Source organism: Venturia canescens, chromosome 4, assembly GCF_019457755.1.
Source record: "Venturia canescens isolate UGA chromosome 4, ASM1945775v1, whole genome shotgun sequence".
Lineage (NCBI taxonomy): Eukaryota > Metazoa > Arthropoda > Insecta > Hymenoptera > Ichneumonidae > Venturia > Venturia canescens.
The window spans coordinates 11,488,880-11,497,808 of NC_057424.1; the positions used below are offsets into that span (position 1 = coordinate 11,488,880).

Genomic DNA, 8,929 nt, shown 5'->3' on the forward strand with positions numbered 1-8,929 from the left:
TTAAAATTGAATTACTTGAGTTCAAGTAATAAAGGCAAAAATCATTAAAATTCTCTGACATGCTAACTTTATTAAAAAAGTTTTTTGAAAAGCGAATTTTATGTTGTAGACTCGAGAGATTTTCTCTTTCGTCCATTAGGTTTTTTTTTTTTTTTATTTATGCTTTGCCTTTGAACGTACTTGGTACTAGTGAATTTTTCACTGTGCAGTACATTTTTCAATAGCTACAAAAATGTGAGATAAAAATGTCGTTAATTTTACAATCCGTTACTTCATTTGCGTTTGTAAGAATTATCTGCTGCTCCTGAACGCATTTATCTTTTTTAAAAAAATTGAAAATCGGTTGAGACCGTGGCATTCGTTCCAAGTGATTGAGATCATAACCTTGACTTTTCCTTCGCACGAGAGTTAATGTTTTCTCGGGCCCTGACGATTTTGCACTAACAGTAATAAAGAAGCAAAAATTTTTGTTAGAAAATTAAATGACTCGATTAAGCATCGACTGCTGGAGTTTAAATCAACTTTGAATTAAAATGCCACAATTCGACGGTATATACGAAGCTACGCTATAGCTTATTATTTTTTAAGGGTTTCACCAAGTTTTAGAAATTCCACAAATTTTATTAGCATTTTCAAAAGACAGTTACAATAACTATGGACATCGTTACAATCGATCAAAGATCCGAGTGACAATTGGAAATAGTAACGATGTAATTCGCCTACAATCATATACATCAATTCATGACAATATTGTTGGTGGCGCGTTCGGAAACCGCTCACCCGAATTGACTTCGACTGATATTGTGTTCAATCTTCTCAAGTTCAACATAGCTATGGACACGTGTCACATACGCGGTGTCCCATTTCGAACTTATACTAAAAACAATATTTGAAATCGGAGTATAATAATATTGTTGCAAACAAAATCTTTTCTCATTCAGAACAAACGTTAATTAATATGCAAAGTTATTTGAATTTTATTGTAGTCATAAAAACTTTTAGGATTTTGGCACGGTATGCTTATTGAATGCGATAAAGCACTTTCATTGGTGATAAAGATCGTCTCGCCACGAGTGTAAGGGTGATAGCTGCAGATTTTGAGAGGCAAATCTTTCGACACAGTTTAATCCGTCAGATTGACCAAATTTTATTATAGTTACGCATATAATAATCTAAATATCGTTTCTGTACCCTTTGAAAAAATGTCCGCTAATTTGTCACAAATTCGCATACCCAAAAACGGGCCACGCACTCTTGTACTAATTTCTAATCTGTTTCTCGAAATAAAATGGTTTTTTGTTAACTCCAAGAGCTAAATATTCTCATCCAACCAGGGAAACAAGCAAACAAACCGTGATTTTGTTTTTTATCGCTGCGAACGATTTTGTCTCGCTAGATCGATTGATAATCCAGTGAAATAGCACAGCATTCCAATTTATTGCATTATTTTACCGACGAAAGTAGCCAAAATATACCGACGATTTCTCACTCCTTAGTGCCCTCACACCTGAAAAAAATCATCCGAAAAAAACCCAAACAAATAATGATAAGAAACGACTGCCTATTCATGCGAGCGTTGCCCAACCAATTGACATTGAGAACACGAAACACGTGAAAGAAAATGAAGAACGAGAAGCAAGTGTGTGCGTAGCTCATGAAACTTCATGTATAAATAATTCGAATACACCCGAACAAAATTATCGCTGAAAAACAAAAAGCCCATCAAATAACGAATCGTGAAAAAATTCGATGGTGTAATTGGAAATTCCATCGTTCGATGATTTCGCTTTAGTCTACCATTCGCGACTTTTCTTAGAATAGCTTTCTTCGAGTAAAAGCACTGATTACTGAAATCAGAAACTCTAGAGGTTATCTTCTGGGGGGCAGCACCAGCTCGCGATAGTACCGCTCATCGCGAGCTAACAATCTTTATTGGCAATATTACAATATTTACATTTATTAATAGTTTTTCAAGTATGCATATCTGTCAACAATAAGGTTCCAGATAAACGAAATTATTACGAAGAAAAGGAATTGCTCATGAAACGAGAAAAAAATGGATTCACGGAACGGAAAAATGTCATGAGAGCTATCAATTTCGGAATCGATCGGGAGCATCAGCTGTTTTTTTAACTTTTCAATTAATACCTCCGTGTACGATTGACGGTATGGGTACAGAAACAATATTTAAAAAATTGAATTAATGAATAAATCAAATTCACACCTAACCACCAGACTCAACGAAGCGTTGCAAACGCATTTCCTAGAAATTAAGAGGGCTGCAATATCACAAGCCGTTGAAACTTCCGCACGAACTTCCGTTTCACTAGCCACACAAAAGACCTTATTCCGGCTCACGCGAACCCTTAATTGTGCGATATAGCGCTACCTGTGGGAATGATTGTAATCAACTTACACGCGTCTCAATAACCGAATGCATCCACTTACAAAGAGTGTTTTTAGTCTCATTCTCAACTGGATTTCGACAAGGGTCTCTAAATTATTGCCGAATAGTTTCAAGTCAATTTTTTTACAAATGGATTCTTGATAGTGCGAGTCATGAGATTTCGATAAGATTCTCAACTACCCTAAGAAACATGATGATTCTTCAAAAATCTCTGATCCGCTTGGCCGTTTGATTTCTTTCATGAACATCTTCTAATGAAACTTCAAATAAGTCGACTGGTAAGATTCACAATAATAATTTATTCACTATTCATCATTTTTTTTCAAGAGAATAAAATAAAGAGAAATAGAATAATTGAAATTTATCTCCCGAGCGATTAAGCCCCAAGTTTCCGAACTTCCAAGTTTCCTCTCTGTCTCAAGATAGCTTTAGATCGACTGTTGCGAAATTCACTGCTACAGCATGATAAATCTCAGAAGCTGCGCTCTTCGTATTTACTGTCTTGAGCGGTTTTGCACCCCCTTGTATGCGAAATCTATTGCTCGCCTTCCTACGATTTTCCCATGGCGTAGTTGTTCCTTCCTAGGCCGGACAATTTGATAATTGGATCCTTGCCGGCGGACTGATTTACAACATTAAGGGTACGAGGTTGACCAGCATCCTCGAAACGATGGAATGCTTCTCGAAGCCACTCGGTTTATGCATACACACACACCCATACGTACACTACAGTCGACCAAAGGAATTAGCTAAACACGTATAACCACCAAGATCCGGCGAGACAATGTTTTGCCAAGACAATCTAATCGCCAGTGGTGGTTCTTCCTTCACAAGACTGCTCCAGTCGAAGCGACCTTGTTAAATTTCGTCGTGCACTTTACCGAGAGAAAACTTCCTCGGAGGATAGACAACTATTCGGAAAGAATCGATTCAAAACATTTTTTATTTTTTCAGGAAACTCCAAAGCAAAGCATTCATAGTAATTGCAGTTTTTTCGATGGTGAAATAGATATGAGGGAATGAAGGAGAAAAAAAATGATTCGTTGAATCCTCTAACGAATCTCTGAACTTGTGGAATACGAAAAACTTTTTTGCACATTTAAGGGTCATTGGAAAAATGATCTTTATAGAAATTTTAATGAGTGTTTTCATTGATATTGCCAAAAACATTTGCTGCGAGTAACTAACAACGAAAACTTATTTACGAAAATGTAATAAATGTTGCGAAATTTATCGTGTTTGCACTATATTGGGTTAAAAATTATTGTCAAAGTAAAAAATCGTTCAATCGTAGGAAGAAAAAAAAGTGTCAGGTAACTTTATTCCGAAGAAACTGAAGTTGGAATACTGACAATATATTTTTCCAACTCCAGCATATTGAGCGCGGGTTCACCGTTTTTATCTTTACTAGCATTCGTTAAACGTTATCGTTGCCACACGTTTTTATCAGAGAAATAAATAGAGAATAACTGGAAGAAAATGGCAAACGATCTCAGTGGGTTTTCCACCACTTTGTTTTTTCCTCGCAACCTGAAGACCTCGTTCAGCTTGGAATATGCACTCTGTGGTTTCACGTTATGATCTCATTTTATCGTTCGGCGGTGTAAAAAGAGGGTGCCGTACACTGACTCACACGCACACATGAAAATGCGCACGAACCCGTGCTACATAAGTTTTTCGTACGACTGTGCTCTTAAGTTGAATCGAATCTACGTCGAAGGACGAGCCAACTGATCATAACATAAAAAAAAACTTCAGAAACAAAGAAATTCGTAGCAAATAAGATGATCGTTAAGTCGAATACGAGCTCTCGTAACAACGGGGAAAGAAAGTACTGGAGAAAAAATACTGAACGAATTCGACGTTCTTCAGTACAGCCCCATCATTGTGGAAGACCGAATGTTTTCTACTACAAACGAGCATTGAAATTTTTCTAGCGAAATACTTTTGCATTAAAGAATTATAACTTCATGTCCAATACTCAGCGAGAAATCGCTGAACAGAAAGTTCTCGCATCATAAAAAATCTAGTTATTCAAAATCACATGATTGCGGAAGCTACTTACAGTTTTGAGATTACGGTTCATCGCAAGCTTTTCCCAAGGGTAATATCGAGTGCTGACGGTTCAGAAACCGAGATCGATGGTCATGCTCTTTTTCAAAATTCAGGAACGGTTGAAAAACTTTAGTAGCGATATTTGAATAATTTTATTGATTACAATATTTTTATATAAATATTTCTAATTGTAAGTTTATTTCTTCGTCTATTCTGGGTTTCGCATTTTTTTCCTCAATGTTGAAAATAAGTCCATCGCTCAATGGTCAGTAAATCTTCAATACAATGGCATTTTTAATTTGTACATCAGAGGAGGAAGGAAGCTGATCCATGAGTCGTCCATATTTCCATTGGGAATGTTTTGGGAAAAAATTATGTAACACATCGGTGAGCGTAAGTAAGACAATGGAAGGGTTCGCAACAACTCTCAGTTGTAATACACTAGAACAGAAAATAAAGAGAAATATATTATGCAAAATTTATGAGTACGAAGTCTCATAAATGTCTCGGATATATGGCGCAAAGATTCTTAAATTTTTATTTTCTTTTCGTTACATGGTGATTAGATCCTGATAATAATAATTCTGTCAAATTCTGTACTCACTGGGCCACCAATTTTGCTGCAGGTTTCACTATTCACAAGAAATGTTGGATTGGCAACGACGAAAGAGACCACCATCAAGGCGACGAGTGCAAACAAAAGTACTTTCGACATGTTGGTTTTGATTATTTTTGCCTAAAGAAAATTTGCATGTAGCTGGAGTAACAGGTATTGAGGCAAGTTCTTAGTGTTGAGGATTTCATATTTCATTTGTGCCGATCAATGTACTAAAGACTACCGAAATTATCAGACAAATAAACACAAGTCTAAACATTTCACAAAATAAAATGAAATCATTTCGACATAAAAAAAAAATGACTTTTCAATCAATCGTCAAATTTTTGACAAAAACAAATAAAAATTTCATTCAAACTGATGCAAAATGCTCAATCAAGTTTTTCGACTCACTCGGTTATTAGCGATGACTGCCCGGTTGCGAATGCTCACGACGATCGTTGAACAAAGACTGACTGATTATCATCGACTTTTCGGTATTTATCCGATTGATAAATCGTAATCTACTATTAATCACGGACATAAGCGTCCACTGAACTTTGCAAGGCGTATAACGTAATACAAATCGTTGCGAGGACAAATGATTAACGGCTCTGATAATATGTGCGTTTCTCAGATTACAAATGTTTACGTTTGTCACATTTGTCCTGATAGTGGACATCGGAATAATTACTTTTGCATACATTTCACTCACTCGGCAACAATGTTTCAAAATCATCAAGAATCCACTCATCAATATTTCTTTTTTGTCTAACATGAATTTCGATCATTTTTAAAGCGACGTATTTTTTCTGCAAATTATTTTCAACTATTGTGAGGGAAATTTCGAAAACCTGACTAATTCAACAAACAGTATATTTAAAGAAAAATTTTTTTAGAGCTCCAACTTCCGTCGAGGATGACGAATTCCGCTGGTCTTGGAGGACAAACTTCCCATGATTTATCAATCGGTCAAGTATCTTGCGAAATAGAGATCAAGTTCTTGGTAGTAAAAATCCTGTGATACATCAAAAGTATCTTCGAAATCGTTGGATCAATATCACAGCGATAATAATAGAAGCGTGGAAAGATATCAGCGTTTAAGGAAGTACAAGCGCGAGGACTGTTTAGCACTCTAATTTTTTCATGTCTTACAATCCAAGATTTCTTTTCTATGCCTGTAAAATTTCAAGATCCCTTATCGACTGTTTGATTGAAATATTAACATTCGAAAAGTACAGAAATTAACGTGTCGCTTAAGGCAATAGTGACTTACTGGCCCCTTGAATCATTTTCAACTCAATATTTAATATATTTCTAAATTAAGGAGGGTGGATTAAGAAATCAAAATAATCAGAATTTGATCAAATTTGGTGATAGCATTCTTTGGCATCAATTATACAAATACAATTTTTTTACCACATGCTTATCGAATAATTGAGCGTTAAATTCAAGTTCTTATTGACGAGATGTATAACTGTATATATGTAAACTCTATGCTTATACACGTGAACTTTAGTGTTCAATTACTCGAGAGCTATGTGGTAGAAAAATCTAAAAAAATTTATATTGTCTTATATATTTTTAAAGAATACATTTATGAAATTTTATTAAATTCTTATCATTTTGAAACTCTTCGTAATTTTAGGCAATATTGTATCGTCGCGATCCACCCTCGTCAAATGTCAAAGATTAAAACCATTGTTTATATGAATTGAATCTCACGGAATCTAATGGTGTGTTAAAAAATGGGGGTCAACGGCCATCTGAATTATAAATATTGAGTTGAAGTTGACAAATGGTTACAGAATTATGAAACTTTGCAGGCCCATACGTAACTTATCATATATAACGCAACCTAATCTGTCAATTGACTGCGTTCAACATTGTCAAATGTTTCATTTTCTCAATGTACTATATCTTAACTGCAATGAACTCAACTTAAACTTTATTCGCGACTAAAAAATTAAGATAAAGCTTTTTTATTGATATTCTACTATATATGAATGACAGAGGTAATTCCTTTGAAAAAATATGGAATGACTGTCAACTGGCTAATACGACGCGCACGAACATCCTTAAAGAAGTTTCATGTGTTCATGTGTTGAAACGAAAATACGGTTGTTATTCCAAAAAAGAGAATTTTTCGTGTTCAGTTTGTTAGGTTTCATCAAATGTTTCATTTCAAGCGATATCCATTTTATTTTGAAGGTTTTTTTAACAACGCATGTTCCGAAAAATATTTGCGTTGAAAGACGGATACCCAACTTCCTCCGTAGGATGAAGCTGCACAGGAATGACTGATATACCCATGTACATGCAAAGGTGTTACTTTTTACCACGGCACTTGATGGTCCCCACACTTTTATAGTTCTCTCTTTTACTGTAAATTGGTATAGTCTCATACAGAAGTGTTTCCTCCGCGACTTCCTTAAAATCCTTTACAAGCGCGCACGCCAAGTTATGTTTTTCCTGATCCTAACTTCGCTCACTTATTCTTCGAATATCCTGCGGAAGTATTCGCAGAAAAGGGAATAAAAAATATTTGCTATGTTGCCATGGGCTGACGCTTGTCAGGCTTCGAACTTCACAAATAAAACACGCCGAAAGACAGTAAAATAAGAGTTTTACCACGAAAACATCGAGGAGCAGGAGGAACAGGTAAAACAGAAGAATAAACATGAAAATTTTGATGGTCGAGCTCTCTTTCTCGAGTGATTCAGAGTAATAAGAATTTTTATATGCTATAAAAGTGATACAGTGCTCACGAAGAGAATGGATGATGTAGTATGCATACAAACCTTCGAGAAAACAAGCTGCGAATTTGAAACAGAGCGAAACAGTGATTGGTAATTTGTTAATGAAAGTCCTGTTGACGAATGAATAATTATCAATTATTTCAATCGCCATTAATTAACCTAACTCTGTAAATATGTTACAAACGAATTCGCTAAATCGCGAAGGAAAATGAATTATGTCATTAGTCAAATTGCCAGAGGTCTTTATTTATCAAAACTGAATCTTCATCATAGTACAGAGTTTATTAAAATCTTGATATAAGTCGCTCTCTTTTTATTGATCGATATCGGTACGATTCAAAATCTTTTCACGTTGCTTCATTATTTCATCTAACGTAAAATGAACTTGACACCTCTTGTCACCTGGAGAATTGATGTAAGTTCGACACTGCATTTTTGGGCAACATTCCTCATTCTGATGACACTGAAATCAAACGTGAACAGTTTAGCTATTTTTAGAAAATCAATTATCCGATAATATGGCTCCACTTTTTTAGAGCAAATACTTTGCGGGGTAAAATTGATTTCTTAAATCAGATAACTTAAGCATTGACGCGATGGACTTGCTACGACACTTTACACCAATTTTTTTTTCCTCGTGGTTAGAACGATAGTGATTTAGATTTTCATTTGGAATGAAGAGATTAGACTTACAACAGCTCCGTGTCTCTTGCAGGTATCATCGGCCGCTACCACGATAAGAGAAACGCACATTGAAGCGACCAAAATCATGAGCAGAACTTTCGACATGTTGATGCTTCTCGAATTTCTTATCTTCGTAAATGATAATAAAAAAAAAGTTTAAAGTAAATGAAGTTTTCGAACAAATTAATGTAGTTTAAGTTCTGTAATAGTTTGAATTTTTCACGAATACAATATGCTTCAGGTCTCGATAAAAAGATTGATAAATTCCAGTACGACTGTTTCTTTCAAACCAGAAATTTAACATTGAATCATTTGGTGAAATTTCGAGCTTTTTACTTTCTCAGTGATAAAACCTTTCAGGACCAAACGAGATGTCGTTATCGAACGTAAGGGACTTGTTTTGGTAGATATTTATAATGAAGGAAAAAT

At 35.2% G+C, this 8,929-nt stretch overlaps 1 long non-coding RNA gene across 1 annotated transcript; it reads right to left on the reverse strand.

Annotated features, from left to right (window-relative positions):
• Nucleotides 1-4,595: 4,595 nt before the first annotated feature.
• Nucleotides 4,596-5,608, reverse strand: LOC122409184 (uncharacterized). Its single transcript, XR_006260626.1, has 3 exons — nt 5,472-5,608; nt 5,067-5,198; nt 4,596-4,903 (listed from the first exon to the last, which is right to left on the reverse strand). It is a non-coding gene; the product is annotated as an uncharacterized lncRNA (long non-coding RNA).
• Between the last annotated feature and the right edge of the window lie 3,321 nt (nt 5,609-8,929).